At 41.2% G+C, this 17,029-nt stretch overlaps 1 protein-coding gene across 5 annotated transcripts in view; it reads right to left on the reverse strand.

Annotated features, from left to right (window-relative positions):
• The window catches only part of ARMH4 (armadillo like helical domain containing 4), a 645,165-nt gene that overhangs the window by 359,469 nt on the left and 268,667 nt on the right, over positions 1-17,029 (reverse strand). The gene's annotated exons all lie outside the window — the stretch shown is intronic.

Below are 17,029 nucleotides of genomic sequence, written 5' to 3' on the forward strand. Positions count from 1 at the left end.
TATTAAGATTAATTTAATGTATTAGTACCTTTACACTAATCTTAACAATATGTAACATTTAACTATCAATAAATTACCATAATGGTATAAACGTTTGTGTTGTTTGTTTTTAATAATCTTTTATGTATCCCTAACAAACCCTTACACTCCAATTACATATTAAATCTTAAAGCCTAAAGTAATACCATTACTTTATTTTTGCTATGCTACACCCAGTAGTGGTGAGGCAGACAGAGATTCTTCTGCTAACCTAATCCAGTTTTCACATGCTGGTTCAAGCCCTCAGGGCCAGTGTGTCTTTTAGTAATTTTCTTAGGAGTCCTAAGGCCTGGACCAGGGGTAAGGTAGTTATTTCCCCATTTATGTAGTTTAGTTAGGTATTCTTATAACAAATATTTGGAGCATATGATTTCAATCTTTGTAGTATTCGGTTTTAGGATATACCATCGCTAGGTCAGTAAATGGTTTCAGAATGGCAGAGGCTCTCTTCTAAATTTCTCTGAACGAGGGCGCACATTCCACCAAACCCAAAGTGCTCACGGCAGGTAAGTACTAGAGAACGTGCCTCTGCCATGTTGAGGTTATTTGCAGTTTATTTACTCATATACAGACACCAACATTTGGGGTAGGCAAGCAAACGTAGATTTTTTAAAGTTGGTATGCTATATCAACAGCAGACAAAATAAGTATCTATTCCGTGGTTAAAAACATTTGAGCGGGGTAAAATCACCTTATTCAGAAATTGGATGAATCTGAATGTGCAATGCTTTCCTTTGTGCAGACCTGGGTGTTATTTCTGGGACTGTTAAAGAAATCGGTGCTTTGCTTTTTTAACATTCACCGAGGGAGGCTGGAGACACTCTCAAGGGATTCTGGAAGAATTGCTAGGCTCAGACTGGGACCGCTGGAATGATTTCCAAAAGGCATCCACCATAAGAACGATGACAACATTTTATGTCCTTTGATAAACAAACAAGAGTAAGCAAAGGGATTTGGAAAACACGTGCTGGGTGACTTACAGTGAAGGCACAATGGGAAGAATTCATTAGTGGACATACTAAAAATGAATTGTGCACATTACAGGTATGGTTTCAGTCTCTTCCAGATAATTGTAATGCACTCAGGTGGCTGGATGGGAAATGTAAATATGGAATACTTTGTACTAATTTAATTTAAAAAAAAAATGAAAGCCAGGAAACTGATTGCTGAACCCCAGCTGAGTCAGTAGGCTAGCTTGTCTCTAAAAGCCAAAACATCATCTAAGCTATCAGATGACTACAGGACACGAGAGGATGTGGCACAATCAAAGTTGCTGATTTTGGAGCTCGGGAATCCGGTTCAGGTCACGGCGTCTGTTTAACAACCCGTGATTCTGGCCAAATTACTTAACACACCCTGCCTATAAAAAATTAAGGTGTCTTTGTTTAATGTAACTAGTGCTCGTGTAAAGGGTGCAGGTATGTTTGGGTTGAGTTTCTGAAATATAAAACTTAAAACAAAAAAAGCAAACGTTAAGTAAAAATGCAAGTAAGAGTCTTTCCGATTGAAAAATCATTATTTCATGATTGCTTAGGTTTCACTTTAGTGCACTAAATAGCCTTGCATTGACAACTGTTAAAGGTACGTTTTCACTTGAGCTGTTTTCAACAGCTACAATACCATGAGAATACTGATATCGGTATATCAAGCAATATTAATTTGTCATGTGCACTGCAGACAAGACAAGTAGTGTTTTTGAATGTGTAGTAACGAGGTTGTCCACTAAATGAGTCAGACCGAAACAAAGGTGAGAGATGTGGCACAACGTCCACAACTGCGTGTTTTAGAAATGGGGAACCCGGTTCGAGTCTCGTCTCAACACCTGGTGAGTATGAGCGAATTGCCAAATCCTCTGTGCTGGAAAATAAAATAAAAGTGACCTTATGGTAATGTAACTGGTGATCATGTAACGCTCTATTTTTAAAAGTTCGCTCTCTATAAAACCTTTGAAACAAAAAATATTTTCATAGGGTGTACAATTTGGCTAAATGCGGAAATGTGGTAGTTCTGATCAGGTCACCAAACAAATATGCATATCACAGTTTGTTTTCCCTAAAAGCTTACGTTATTTTTATATACTTTATATTTATATAATGTTATCAGGCAAACGCCCTAAATAAAATTACAGATGCAGCGCTGAGAGAGCTGTTGCAGTGGCAGGAAGCCCCTTTGGCAACATTCAGACGCTGACAGTCGTTTCTGTTAGCTATAAGAAGAAAGCAAAACATTTAGCAAGTGACTAATTGTGTCATTTTCATCTGAGCTTACCTGACCCGTTTTTCATGGATTTCTATTGGTTACACACGCTCCTACAATTAAAACTACATGTCCCATAATGCTATGTGAAGAAGGCACTTCTGAGCAGATTTGTTTTACTCATACACTTCCGGTGGGGCCGGAAGTACGTCAGTTGTAGAGCCATGTTTAGCTAACGTTGTGATTACGATGGCAAGGAAGAGCCCCTGAGAATGAGACCTTTGAGAGCGAGAGAGGATGGTGCTTGCTCATCTTTGAGGGTCTACGACCCGGTTTTCCTGACTGCTGAGGAGAGTCTTTACAAATGAAATCAACGAAGATTTTGTTTAATACACCGGGAGGTATCAGGTAATGATCGGGGGCAGGGGCATGCTATTATGATTGGTTTGTGTTACGAATTTCAAGGGGTACAGCCAAAATAAGGCAGAAAGGCACCCAAAACACATGTTTTATAGCAATGAATGTGTTTTGTTATTTAAAAAGGTATCTATTTGTTAAGCTTTGCTCGTTTTCAGCACCAGATGGAGTAAGTTAATTGCATTTTTTAACACAGGCAAAAGCAGCTTCGGCGGACCCATTTTATATTTTTTTCAGGAAAGTGGACTGGATGCAGAGGTCGATGTTAGCTCCCCGAGAGTGATGTTTCAGCTAGACACAACAATAATTCCCCTTGTATTTGGCAAGGGTATCGAGGACATGATAAAATGCCACAGAAAGCTGTGTTTCGGGCTGCAACTTTTAAGATAAGAAGTGATCTGCTGATATTTTGGGCAGCATAGACTTTACTTGACATGTAAGGGTTAAAGAGCAAAATAAAAGCAGTCACAATGCGCTCCAACTGTCTTCAGCTCTCAGTGGCACCTCCTTTTAATAAACATTGTCATACATGTGCCTTTTGGTTTACGATTTTAATTGTAATACCTTTAAATTTTGATCTGAAAAGCTCATTTACCCTTCTCTGGGAGATCTGGATCAGCACAGGTTTCAGGAAGGAGAATATGTGCCTCACCCCCATTCTCCCTGCCATTTGATGCAAGTTCCAGAAGCAGGCCATGAGTCTGAGCCCCATCGTGCCTGCTGCACATTCGTTGGACTTGAACCTGTCTGAAATGTTCATTTTCACATCTGTAACCTTTGAGGCTCTGCTTATGTTTGACCAATGTCACTATTTGTATCAATGATTCTAGCTAAATTAGTTACATAAGTGGATCTTTGCCTTGACTGCAAGTACGTTTTGTGTACTAAAGCACGGATATGTGCATGTTTCTGATATTGGCCCACCAGTTCTGCCTATTTTCTTTCTCTTTACAAAGTTCTGCAGCCATCAACATTCTCCACATTTCTGCATTTGCTCTGATTATGTAATCCATCAACCACTAGCATACACCAACACTGGCACTTTTGTATTTGCACACAGCCATCATACTTCAAAATCACCCTCCTCCGTCACATTCACCCACTATCATATGTTCACACATTCTCCGTCTTTCTTCAATGCATCCTCCATTATAGGTATATACAACCAACATCCTATGACAACGTATCCACCATTAAACTACCACACAGACAGCAGTCTATGTCAACACAAGCAACTTCATATGGCCACACACTCACCCTCATACATCCTCACCTCAACAATAGGCCAGCAAACCTACCACAGGTCCACACACTACCATATGCTGAAAACCCCCACCATCCTATAGCGAAACAACCCGTATTTTTACAACACACCTACCATAATACTCCAACACAACCAACATCATCCACTAGTACAACCACCGTCCTTTGGCCATGTGCAGCATGGGGTTTGTGTGTGTTTTTTTTTTCTTAGTGTTTTTTAAAGTTATTTTTCTCTGGATCTGCAGATCCGTCACAAATTTACACAGGGGGTGTCCTTGAGACCCACGGCAGATCAGCAGGCAAACCCGCAGATCCAACCGAAAAAAAATATTGGGCAATTTTGTTTGTCCACCATGGGTCCCTCTATGTGCCCTATCTGGGCAGGATACTTTTATCTTAACCCCTTATGTTTTTGCACTCTTCTTTTTTCATCCCAATGCAAGAAACAAAATGGTGGATGAAACTGTTCTGCCAGTTTGCGTCCAGCCAATCAGGGCCTTGCTTTCCCTACTGATCCATGGAGGTTCTGCACCTTTAGAAATACAAGTTTGGTATTATTTTAATAACTACCAAGGTACTGCCATAATCTACATATCGAAAGCTGTCTTTCTGCCAAATTTGGTGTAAATCCGTACCACAGTTAGGGCTGTTGTTGTGTTCAAAGCTCCTGTGGGAATTAACATGGGAAATGCATTATTTTGACACCTCCTTTTTCTTTGCTCTCACTTGACAGATCACCCCGAAACTCCCTATGTCTAAGAAGATTCTCCGTCACTTTTTTGGAAACTTTTGTGAAGATTCGTCAAACAGCGACAAAGATGTAAGCAAGTCAAAAAACGCTCAATCTATGGAAAGTAGGTCCTAACGATAACTACCAGTGGTTTTTATATATATATATATCCATAATAATGATTTATTTGTTTAATCCCTCAAGGAAATCACTGCCATTTATTAATGGAAATGACTGCTTTTGAACTGATTCCATTGCTGGTCCCATGGATGAAGGCTAATTCTTACTGGGAGAAGTGAGAGCTTTATAAGCTGAGTGAGCCTTTGAAAGGTAAGTGACTGATAATATATTAAGTATCATTACTTGTGCTGTGTATAGCTGCCAATAAATCATTAATCACAAACCACCACTTTTATTTTTACAGTATATGTAAAGTAACACAAGTGCGTGTTTGAAGATGTTAAGGCTGCCCAACAAGATGAAGGTTTTCTCAGGCAATCTCCCCTTAACCAAAAGAGCCTCCATTTATGAAAAGAGGTAATTAAGGTTTTGTATTAGAATAGCTTCTTCTGATGTACACTGGATTGATGTTTAATTGCTAAAAATGCAAATGTTTCAGGTGAAAGTATTTTAGACCAAACATGTATATTGTTCGTGAAAGACAATAACATACATAAATGGCCAAAGCTTCTTTAGGGCAGCATTAGACGCCTTTAATTAGGTGTGCCAGGTGCAAACGGGTATAATACACCCTATTACATATAATGCACAGCATCCAGTACAGCAGTTTAGAAAAGGGCAGTGCAGCTGTTTGAAACAGCTGCTTTGTTTTTTTCACAGTGAAAGCAGGGAACAGAGCTCCCCCTCCATTCAGTTGCAGTGAATGGCTCCACCCCCTTGCAGGGGGATGTCTGGGGTTTCCATTGGGAAGCCCTTTTTAGAGGGAGGCACAGTCAAGTATGCCTCCTGACGGCCTCTTTGCCTCTGCACTGACATCAGTAATGCACTTTGGGAGCAGAGATAATTTATTTTCCTCACTGCATGAGGTTATAAGGTAATATAATTTAAATGAGGGAATGACAACATAAGATAGCACTGGCATGGCCAACATTACAGAAGGAGCTTCACAGCGGTCTTCTGCCCTTCTTGTCATACTAAAATGCCCACATGGGCATGAGAAGTGGCAGTAGGTGTCCTTTGTGTCTCAGGGGTGCTTTAGGTAATCAAGCCTCCGGTGTCCCATAATGCTTGTAACTCTGGGAACCTAATGAGTTGCTTAATGTCACATATTCTCATCATCTGTAATTTAGCCCACGTCTTCCTTCCTCCCTTGAACTTTACATTTTAAAATTGAAACTATGGGTCCATATTTGGCAGTGCTTGAAACCCCTCATTTTCTGTTTGATTATGAAGAAAAACAATTTGAAACATAAAAAGGAGCACTGCTGTAGATTGTACTATAATTGTACTATAACCATATTATCTCAAGCTTACACACAGTCCAATGTATGGGGTTTCTTTGCTCTTTTTGAAAGTGGACTGCTTATATAAAAATGTAAAAGAAAGTGTAGAGAGCAAGCTACTAATGTATGCGTTTGTTATTTTTCAGACATGAGAATTCTCTGTGCGTGGCTTACAGCTGGTTCTTCTTGGAGAGCATGAGGAAGAAGCATGCCTCAGGAATCTGCAATTCTAAAAGAGGCCTAATGAAATATCAGATTGTGGAACTGCGCATTGCATTTTTTTCCTTCAATGATTCTTTATATAATTGTTAATGGTATTATTTTCTGCAGCGTCGTGCGTTGCTTTGGGGCCAAATTAGCTTTTTACCTAAATAAATATAATGTTCACACATCATTGAAGATATTTTTCATTTTATTTTAATCAGTTGTTTCTGTCTTTTGCCAGAGAAAGTCACCATATTTGAAAACAAAAACCTCTAGTTTATACCTTGCACCTCCAATGAAGGAAATACCGAAGGAGCATAGTATGAAGATGCAAGCGGTCAGGTGTCTTTTAAAATGCGGAATATTTGTCTGTTTTGCTTGAACCTCATTTTATTGCAGCTGCATTTTATGCCATTGTCAGATGCATTGCATCCCACCACATTTCCCTTTTTGGTATAGACCCAGTAACCTCCCTAGTATTTACTTACACGCAAAAGAGGGCTCATACCTTTTGTTTGAGGAACCATGAATGGGAAGTGACATTTGCGGAGTGTGTTCTTGTAAACAACAAACTTCAACAAGTTAATTACCCTTGCTGAGATTTATTCTTTCAGGAATAATCCCCAACAGCTCCTGGAATACAATACACTTATTTTACAAAATCTTCCTCAGTAATTCAAGCTTGTTTTGAAGTTGTCAGGAAATCATCCTATAGTAATCCATACTCGTTTTAAAGTTGTCTTGAAATCATCCAGAACTAATTTGCACTCATTGTTAAATTATCATGAAATCACCCTTGAGTAATCATCACTCATCCTAAAGCTGTCCTGGAATCATCCATTAGTAATCCACTCTCATCCTGAAGTTGTCACTGAGTATTCCTAGAATAGTAGGAGATCATCACACACTTTTAATTGAAGTCATCAGATCATCATCCTGGGGTAGTTTTACTGATGACTCTAGAGTCATCTCATTTAAATATTTCGCCCTATACACATACTTCAGGATGGTTTTGGATGACTTCACCAGATCATTGCAGGAATAGCCCAGCTGAAGTCATCAGATGACTTCAGAATGACTCCAGGAAGATCTTCCTCTTTGACTTGGGTTCCTATAGTATGGGACACCTCTACCTATAGGCCACTCTACCGAACGTCATGGATGACTTCTACCAGAGCTTAATTTGTAAATAAAAATGTGCGGTGCCCCAAGCTCTCCTTTGAAACAGGCAGCTGCTGCAATTAAAGGTGCGAGCACAGAATTTCGAGGCAGCGTAATCCTGAAGCTATCCCTGGCCTCTTTAACCCATTTACAGGCACTCTCTGCCCATCAGCTGACTCTTGCAGCTTTTTGCTTTCTCCCTTTGTGACACTTGGTGGTTTTCCTCTTCCTCCATCTTTCACATATGTGTCCTTTGCTCGCAGTAAATGCTTGAGGCAGAAAAATAAGTGCTGGTGCCCTGCACCAGAAACCACCTGCTCAAATTAAGCACTAACTTCTACTCTACAGAGGATGCGTCTCAGTGCTAAATGGGAGATCCCTGTGATGAAGCCAGGTTATAGGGGTGGGAAAAGTTCTACCATCTGTGTGAGGGGGAAGGACACAGGACATACCATACAAATTCACTACTGCTGTGATACTGAGGTAGCCTAAAATCACCTCAGATGGTGTTAAATGTAGTAACGTTAATTGAGGGCGCATGACAGTCTGGGTCTCCAACCTTTTCTGTAATGAGAGCTCCTTCGGCTTAATGAAATCACCCAGAGCTACCATTGTTATTAATGCTGTAATAGTGACCACTTCAGACAGGATTATAATTGTGGGCACCATATGCAAGATTACTGGCAGTGAACACCTAGGTCCAAAAGACGGGGTTGACAGCAGTAATGTAAAAAAGAGATTTGGGGCCGTATTTATACTTTTTTAGCGCCGCATTTGCGTTATGTTTTAACGCAAAAGCAACGCAAACTCACAAAATACAATTGTATTTTGTAAGTTTGCACCACTTTTGCATCAAAAAGCGGCGCAAATGCGGCGCTAAAAAAGAATAAATACGGGCCTTGATGGGTTAACATGAGTAACGCGTTGCTGGTATAGCTTAAATGCCACCGGCCCCAAATTGACAATACTAGTAATATGTGCCCTAGTACTATATTGTTTATTACACAAATATCAACTTTAAACATATTTTGAAAATTCTAATATTTTTCTGTGAACATCATTTAGAGTTCTCAAAAGACATTGGCCCTCATTACGACTTCGGCGGTCTTACAAAAAGACTGCTGAAGCCGCGGGCGCCACTATACCGCCAGTGCTGGCGGTATTTGTGGCTTCCTATTATGATTTTTCCACTGGGCCAGTGGACGGAAACAGCGTTTCCGTCTGCTGGCCCAGCAGAAAAGTCACATCAACATTGCAGCCACCTCATAATAGAGCCGGCGGCAATGGTGATGTGCAGCGGGTGCAGCAGCACTGTCGCGTATTTCACTGCTCAAAATTCGGGCAGTGAAATACGCGAAGGGGCTGTGCCTGGGGGCCCCTGCACTGCCCATGCCAAGTGCAGGGGCCCTCAGGGGCACCTCGAGTCCCCCTTACTGCCAGCCTTTCCATGGCAGTGTTTACCGCAATGGACAAGCTGGCGGTTGGGGACTCATAATCCCCAGGGCAGCACTGCCCTGGGGATTATGACGCCTGGCGGAAGCCTGGCAGTCAAGTGGAGGTGCCGGCGGTATGGCCGTGGCTAATGCGCCACGGACATAATACACTGCCGATAAGCCTGTTGGCGGTGTTACCACCAGTGTACCACCAGCCGCCAGGGCCGTAATGAGGCCCATACACTTTTGTCTCAAATACACACTTTTAAATGTTGATGTTCATATATTAATTCAGCCAAGAAAAACTTTATAATTAGTGGGCTGGGCTGCACACAGGAGAGCTACTTACAGGTTGCTGGAAAGCTACCAGTAGCACACTATCTACTGGATGGAGATGCCTGGTTTAAAATATCCCTCTCTCTCTCTCTCCCCTTTTATTCATGAGACATTTCTGCATAAATGAGACGTAATTTAACTGTCCTAATTTGGCCTTCATTTTAAAGAGTCTGGGTCTATTGTACAATCAATGTCAAGATGATGTCTTTGCTACACTGAATATAAGAATGTGTATATATATATATATATGTATATATATATATATATATATGCAAAAAACAAAGGAGAACTCTGGGAAGTTCCCAATTTTAGGTGGAGAGCAGCTCTAGTAAGGAGCACCCTGCAACACCAGCGACACTCTAGATTTGCTCACCTCAAATGGCTTTTGTCATTTTACAGCTCGGCGAGGATGGCACTGTGTCAATCCTACGCTTAAAGATTTTGCTGTACAAATGGCAAAAGACTATCTAGCTTGCCGTGGATAGCACTGTGCTGATCCTATGCTAAAAAACTTTGCTAGATAAGCAGACATTTGAGGTGAGCAAATCTAGAGTGTCACTGGTGTTGCAGGGTGCTCCTTACTAGAGCTGCTCTCCACCTAAAATTGGGAACTTCCCAGAGTTCTCCTTTATTTTTTGCATAATTTATGCGTGACTCTAACCCTGAAAGGGCCTTGTTTTGAGAGATATATATATATATATATATATATATATATATATATGTATATATATATATATATATGTGTGTGTGTGTATATATATATATATGTGTGTGTGTGTGTATATATATATATGTACGTGTGTATATATATATATATATATATATATAGTTATATATATATATATATAGTCAAATCCAAATCACAAATGCATGTACATCTACTAGTCAATGAATGTAAAACAGTGAATAGTTCTGGCTTCTGAACAAACCTATATTTAAAGAATAATGCATGCATTTGTAACATGTAGACATTTGCATATTATGAAATCCGAAACATACATACCTGCCACACAATTAAACTCAAATTATGGAATGCAGAGATTACTTATGAAGCTTTGCATTTTTAAGGTTATCATTTATATTTTGACCTCATTAGGTTGGTATCAAGCATGACAAATGAATTCCAAGGTATTTATTTGTAATACCTTAAAATGTGATATTGTGCAGCTAGGACTGTGATCATGTTATGTTTATCAGGGCACTGAAGAGTCTGGGTCTATTGTACAATCAATGTCAAGATGAGGTCTTTGCTACACTGAATATATGAATGTATATGAATGTATATATATATATATATATATATATATATATATATATATATATATATATATATATATATACAAAAAACAAAGGAGAACTATGGGAAGTTCCCAATTTTAGGTGGAGAGCAGCTCTATTAAGGAGCACCCTGCAACACCAGCGACACTCTAGATTTGCTCACCTCAAATGGCTTTTGTCATTTTACAGCTCGGCGAGGATGGCACTGTGTCAATCCTATGCTTAAAGATTTTGCTGTACAAATGGCAAAAGACTATCTAGCTTGGCGTGGATAGCACTGTGCTGATCCTATGCTTAAAAACTTTGCTAGATAAGCAGACATTTGAGGTGAGCAAATCTAGAGTGTCACTGGTGTTGCAGGGAGCTCCTTACTAGAGCTGCTCTCCACCTAAAATTGGGAACTTCCCAGAGTTCTCCTTTATTTTTTGCATAATTTATGCGTGACTCTATCCCTGAAAGGGCCTTGTTTTGAGATATGTATATATATATGTGTGTTGCATATATATATATATATATATATATATATATATATATATATATATATACACATACGTGTATATATATATATATATATATATATATATATATATAATTATGGAATGCAGAGATTACTTATGAAGCTTTGCATTTTTAAAGTTATCATTTATATTTTGACCTCATTAGGTTGGTATCAAGCATGACAAATGAATTCCAAGGTATTTATTTGTAATACCTTAAAATGTGATATTGTGCAGCTAGGACTTTGATCATGTTATGTTTATCAGCGCACTGAAGTGGCCTTCTGACTATACGAATGATTCCATAACTAAACATTGGCAAAGCTAATAGGTCTTGATTTCACATTGTAAAACCTGCTTATAGGGGCTTGCTCGAATGCACTGGGGATGGTAATAGTAATAGTGTTGTTAATGAGTGGAGTACTGAAAAAAGAATAAAAAAATCCTATGGCAGTAAAAACAGAAAAAGAAAAATGACTGCTTGGTATAATAAATGTCTGTTTGAGATAAAGAACTGAATGTGATGACTGAGTGTATTGTTGATTAGCAAAATAATTCCTCATGCAACGCAATGGAAGCATTCTGTAGGTGGCTGAATGATACACTAAACTGCCAACCATTAGCTTGCGGTGAGACAACAATGCCACTCTGAATGGAGCCAAAGACTACTCTATGTATACTGGAAACCATTAGTAACAATGGGCCAGATGTATCATGTTATCCAATAGCGATTACCTAATTGCGATTTTTTGCGAATTGCAATTAAGTAATTGCTATTGGAATGTATGAAACTCAAGGAATTTCATACTACGATTCACAAGGGCTCGCAAATGGGCCTACCTCATCAATATTCATGAGGTAGGTCGCATCTTGCGAGCCATAGTGTATGGCTGCAATCACAGGGATGGTGGCCTGCTGGGCTCAGCAGACCATCATGTCTGTGATTGCTTTTCAATAAAGCAATCTTTTTTTTTAATGCAGCTCATTTTCCTTAAAGGAAAACGGGATGCGTTTAAAAATGAAAAATGAAAAGTTTTCTTGTCATTTTTTAAGAGTAGGCAGTGGTCTGTGGGACCACTGCCTCCTATTAAAAAAAGTTTTTGCATGCATTCACAAAGGGGAAGGGATCCCTTTGAGACCCCTACCCCTTTTCGAATGGGTTACCGCCTACTTGAAGTAGGTGGTAACTGCAATTGTTTTGTGACCGCATTCACGGACACAGAACAATCATACATACCTCTGCTATTCGGTATTAGGAAGGGACGCCCTGGACACGCCCCTTCCAAATACCGAATCGGTATGTAGTAACAAATCCAATTTGCGATTCAGGAACAAGTTACCGAATCATAAATTGGACTTGTTACATACCAAAATGCAAAAATGTTTGCTACATCTGGCCCAATATGTTGTGCAGACAGTTGCACTGTCAAGTCAGACCTAGTCACACATGGGGTACTAGGTAATTACATTTAAAAATAGTATGTTTTGCTTATTTCCTTCTGTTGTTTCATCTTGCAACAAAGCACAAAGCAGTCATTTCCACATCATGAAGAAATTAAAGTGCCACTGGTGAGCAGCTCCCTTCTTAGTTAAGAGCTTCAAAGACAATCTTTGTTTATTCACATCCACCCCGACTTGTACTCTGATACAAACACTCCTAATTTAAGCTGAAGACTCCCGATTTTTTCATCGTGAAAATTATGTTATTTCACCTTTCTGCCACTTAAAACTTCTTCCGTTACAGTGTGAAGTAATGTAAAAACAATACTTTCACTGATAAAAATTAGTAGCTTTGACTGGGGTGAATGTGTAGTTTACACGCACACGCTTTGTTCGGGTGATGGCAGGCTTGGGAGCTTGGTTCTTGTATTCCACACACACCCACACTCCATTGGCCTTCCTCTCACCCATAACGAGCTGAGTGCAATGTTTCCTGTGGCAGCACATTGGTGTGCTACCAAACTGCTAAAAATGGCACATCCACAACTTAGTGACCCTCACCTTTAGAATACAGAGGGGGTTATTCCAACTTTGGAGGAGGTGGTAATCCGTCCCAAATGTGACGGATTTACCACCAGCCGTATTACGAGTTCCATAGGATATAATGGACTCGTAATACGGCTGGTGGTATATCCGTCACTTTACCGTCACTTTTGGGACGGATTACCACTTCCTCCAAAGTTGGAATAACCCCCAGAGTATTCTTTTGTCATGTCTCGCTATTATCTGAAATCCAATATACCACATGTGAGTCGCACGAGTCAAATGGCACATTATGCATGTGGCAATTGTACCTCTTGTTACATTTTGAAATGCAATCAGTTGAGCTGTTGTCAGTGGACCTCGCTGCACTCCAACATTAACGGAGACGTGAGCATTGGCTTGAGATTAAAACAGTTTTTTTCTTTTCAGTCTCAGCTCCTTTTCATGCCAGTTTCAATGTCCCCTTTCAAAGTAACTGCCATAGTAGGCCTCAATTACACTGCGTTTGTGGTCATTATCTAGGATGTTACCTCTTACAGGTCCTTAAGATCTCAACGGGGACAGGTTCCTACCACTGCCAGAGAAGGAAATCGGACCAAGACATAAAAGATAACCTACTAACACAATAAAGGGACCTGCAGAGGTAATCGGAGCTGCCAACAGAACACATGTTATAAAAGGGAGCAGCTATCTCTCACACTTCCTCATCCATTATGCTGTGATGCGCTCCATACCACAATAACTACACCTCAGTGGTATACATACATGACAGAAACACTTCCTACATAGGCTCAAAGCAAAGTCAACACTCTTCCAATCACACACCCACGAATATGTGATGGAACAACTAGGTCCTAAACAACTACTTGCCCAAACCACTACTGCTAAACAACTACAAATTCTCTACAACGAAGTACAGAACAACTACTGTCTAAACAACAATTTTGCCTGAATAACGATTGCCTCAACAACAAATTTTAAGGTAGGTTTTTCTTTTTTTTATGGTTTATTAGTTTTTTAGAATGTATTTATATATACATATATATAAATATATACATGTAGTACAATACAATATGTAAAAAGTTTGGTTTTTGATTGGGTGGGTTTTTGAAACCCTCCCAAGCAGCAACCACAATTCTTATCAGGGTGAAGTCACAAGCAAACCCTAACTTAACCTGTGCTCAACCCTCGAGTACCTTGGCACAGTGTAGCCTGGATTAATATAGAGCATTGTGTAAAGTATTTGTGCAATATTTTAACACAGTGAAAGCACAAAACAAAAGCCTACAATAGAGTTAGAAAAATAGAGTAATTTTTATTAAATAAAACAAGACTAAAACAACAAAAATCCAATCAGTAGATTTCAGTTTTAAAGATTTTAGTTAAAATAGTGGCATATGGCGTAAAGCTTCAATTGTGGATATCTGGTTGCGCCGGACAGGGAGCAAGTCACAAGCTCAGGCCGACCATAATGGAAGCAGGCCATCTACAGGGACCCAGCTAAACAAAGTACCTTAAAACTTAGTTGGGGAGCATTGCAAGGATTCGCGCCAAAGATGCCTCGCGCAGCCAAAGCGATGCATCAGTTCCGAGGTGCGGCAAGACAGGGGGGGGGGCAAAGACCTGCTGCATTGTCATTGAAGATCCCATGAACTAGGGTGTGCCTTGTGAAGCCCAGAGTCGGGGATGTATTGCGCAGATGGGAGGAATTCTGCAAAGCGCTAAAATAGTGGCCCACTGTAGAGTGCTTGAGGTGGCAAGCTGAGGCACATGTAGCAAGTGATAACTCTGGAGATTACCTTATCTGTTCAGAGAATAACCTCTTAGCAAGCCTAAGGATCCTGGACCTAGGGCAGCCAGTATGCTGGTGATTCCCCAGTGTTAAAGGGCCTTCCTACTGAGGTTAGCTCATGACATTCCCCAGGCAGGACATATGGGGCAAGGCAAGATCTTCACCAGGTTGTTTGCCCATTTCTGTTGGCTCCAGATGAAGAAGGCCTCAGATGCATTCTGTAGGTCCTGTCCCACCAGCCAGTCGAGTGGGAAGTCAGGCAAAAAACTCAAGGCTCCCATGACCCCACTAACTGTCACTGGCTTTCCCTAAAAGAGAGTAGGGATCAACATAGTTGGACCCTTGGACCCCAAGACAGCCTTAAGTAACAGGTTCATCCTGGTCTTGGTGGACTATGCCACTCGCTACACAGAGGCCATTCCTCTGGGGTCGGTGACGACACCTGTGGTGGCCAGAGCTCTGATAGGGATTTTTACCTGAGTGGCGTTCCCCAAAGAGATAGTGTAAGACAGAGGCACTAACCTCATGTCAACGTAGTTGAAGTCCATGTGGGATGAGTGTGGGGTAACATCTAAGTTCTCCATACCCTATCACCCCCGAACAACAGCCTTGTGGAGAGATTCAACAAGACCCTAAAGGGCATGATAATGGGCATGCCTGAGCCCATGAGGCGTAAGTGTGACACCTTCCTGCTATACCTTCTCTTTGCCTACAAGGAGATACCACAGAATTAAGTTGGGTTTAGTACCTTTAAATTCCTCTCTAGCCATCCTGTTAGGAGACCTCTTAGCCTTGTCAAAGAGAGGTGGAAGCAAGCTCCCTGAAACCCCATCAGAATGTGGTCAGCTACATGCTGTCCCTCCGCAACCAGATGTATCACTTCTGGAAAAAGGCAAAAGCAACCTAGAGGCCAATCAAGAAGTTATAAAACTCTGGTATGATCAAAGGGTCACTCTGGTAGAGTTCCAACCTGGCCATAAAGTGAGCGTCATGGAGCCTGTGGAGCCCAGAACTTCCCAGGCCCGCTGGACAGGATATTTATGAGCTAAAGGAGCAGAAGGGGGAGTCCATCTACCTGGTGGATCGCAAAACCCCTAGAAACCCCTAAAGGGTGCTCATTGTGAACCGCCTCTAACCCCACTTTGAGAGGTTCCAAGTAAGTTTGCTCCTGCTGACAGATGAAGGAGTGAAAGAGGAGAGTGAACCTCTCCCTTACCTCCTGCCTCCCCAAGAGCACGATACAGGTAGTGGAGTATGTCAACCTCTCCCCTTAACACAGAACAGCACTGTAACTGTCGCCAGATACTAAGGCAGTTCTCATCGCTGTTCTCTTTCACTCCTGGACTCACACACCTGTGCGTCCACGATATTGATACTGTAGACAGTCCACCTGTTAAAAATACAATTTACAGGCTGTCATACAAGCTGAGGGCCACTTTCAAAGAGAAGATCTTCAAGATGCAGGTGTTAGGGGTGATTGAGCCCCCGGACAGTTCCTGTTTCAGCTCCGTGGTGCTGGTACCCAAGGCTGCCCTACCAGGCACCACTCTAAAAGGGATTCAATCGTATCACAAAGCGCAATGCACACTATCCCATGAACTGATTAGCTCACTGACAGGCTGGGCTCAGCCATGTGCCTGAGTACCTTTGACCTTACATCAGAGTACTGGCAGAATGTTCTGACTGATGGGGGCAAAAGAGAGGTCAGCATTCTCAACCGAGGACGGCACCTTCCAAATTAGGTTGATGCCCTTTGGTTTAAAGAATGCCTGTGCCGCCTTTCAGAGGTTGGTCAACAGGGTCCTGGCTGGGAAAGAGGCTTTCTGTGCCACTTATCTGGACATAGCTGCCTTCGGCTCCAGCTAGAAGGAACATTTGTACCACCTCCAGGAGGTACTTCAGACCCTGCAGCAGGCAGGCCTGACTGTCAAGGCCAGAAAGTACCAGATAGAGAATGGTTTCATGGTGTATCAGGATCAAATAGTGGGAAGGAGCAGGGTGCAGTGACTCCAGGCCAAGACTGAAATTATCCTGGCCTGGCAAGCCCCCAAAACGCAAACTAAGGTGAGGGCCTTTCTGGACATCACAGGATACTGTAGGAGGTTTGTTGTTAAGTGGCATGACACCATGGCTGACCCTTTAACGACGATGACTTCAAAGAAGCAGCCCAGAAAGGTGATCTGGACAGATGTCTGCCAGAAGACCTTTGACAGCCTCAAGGAGGCCATGCATATAGC

The sequence above is a fragment of the Pleurodeles waltl genome, chromosome 9 (genome assembly GCF_031143425.1).
Source record: "Pleurodeles waltl isolate 20211129_DDA chromosome 9, aPleWal1.hap1.20221129, whole genome shotgun sequence".
In the NCBI taxonomy this organism is placed as follows: Eukaryota; Metazoa; Chordata; class Amphibia; order Caudata; family Salamandridae; genus Pleurodeles; species Pleurodeles waltl.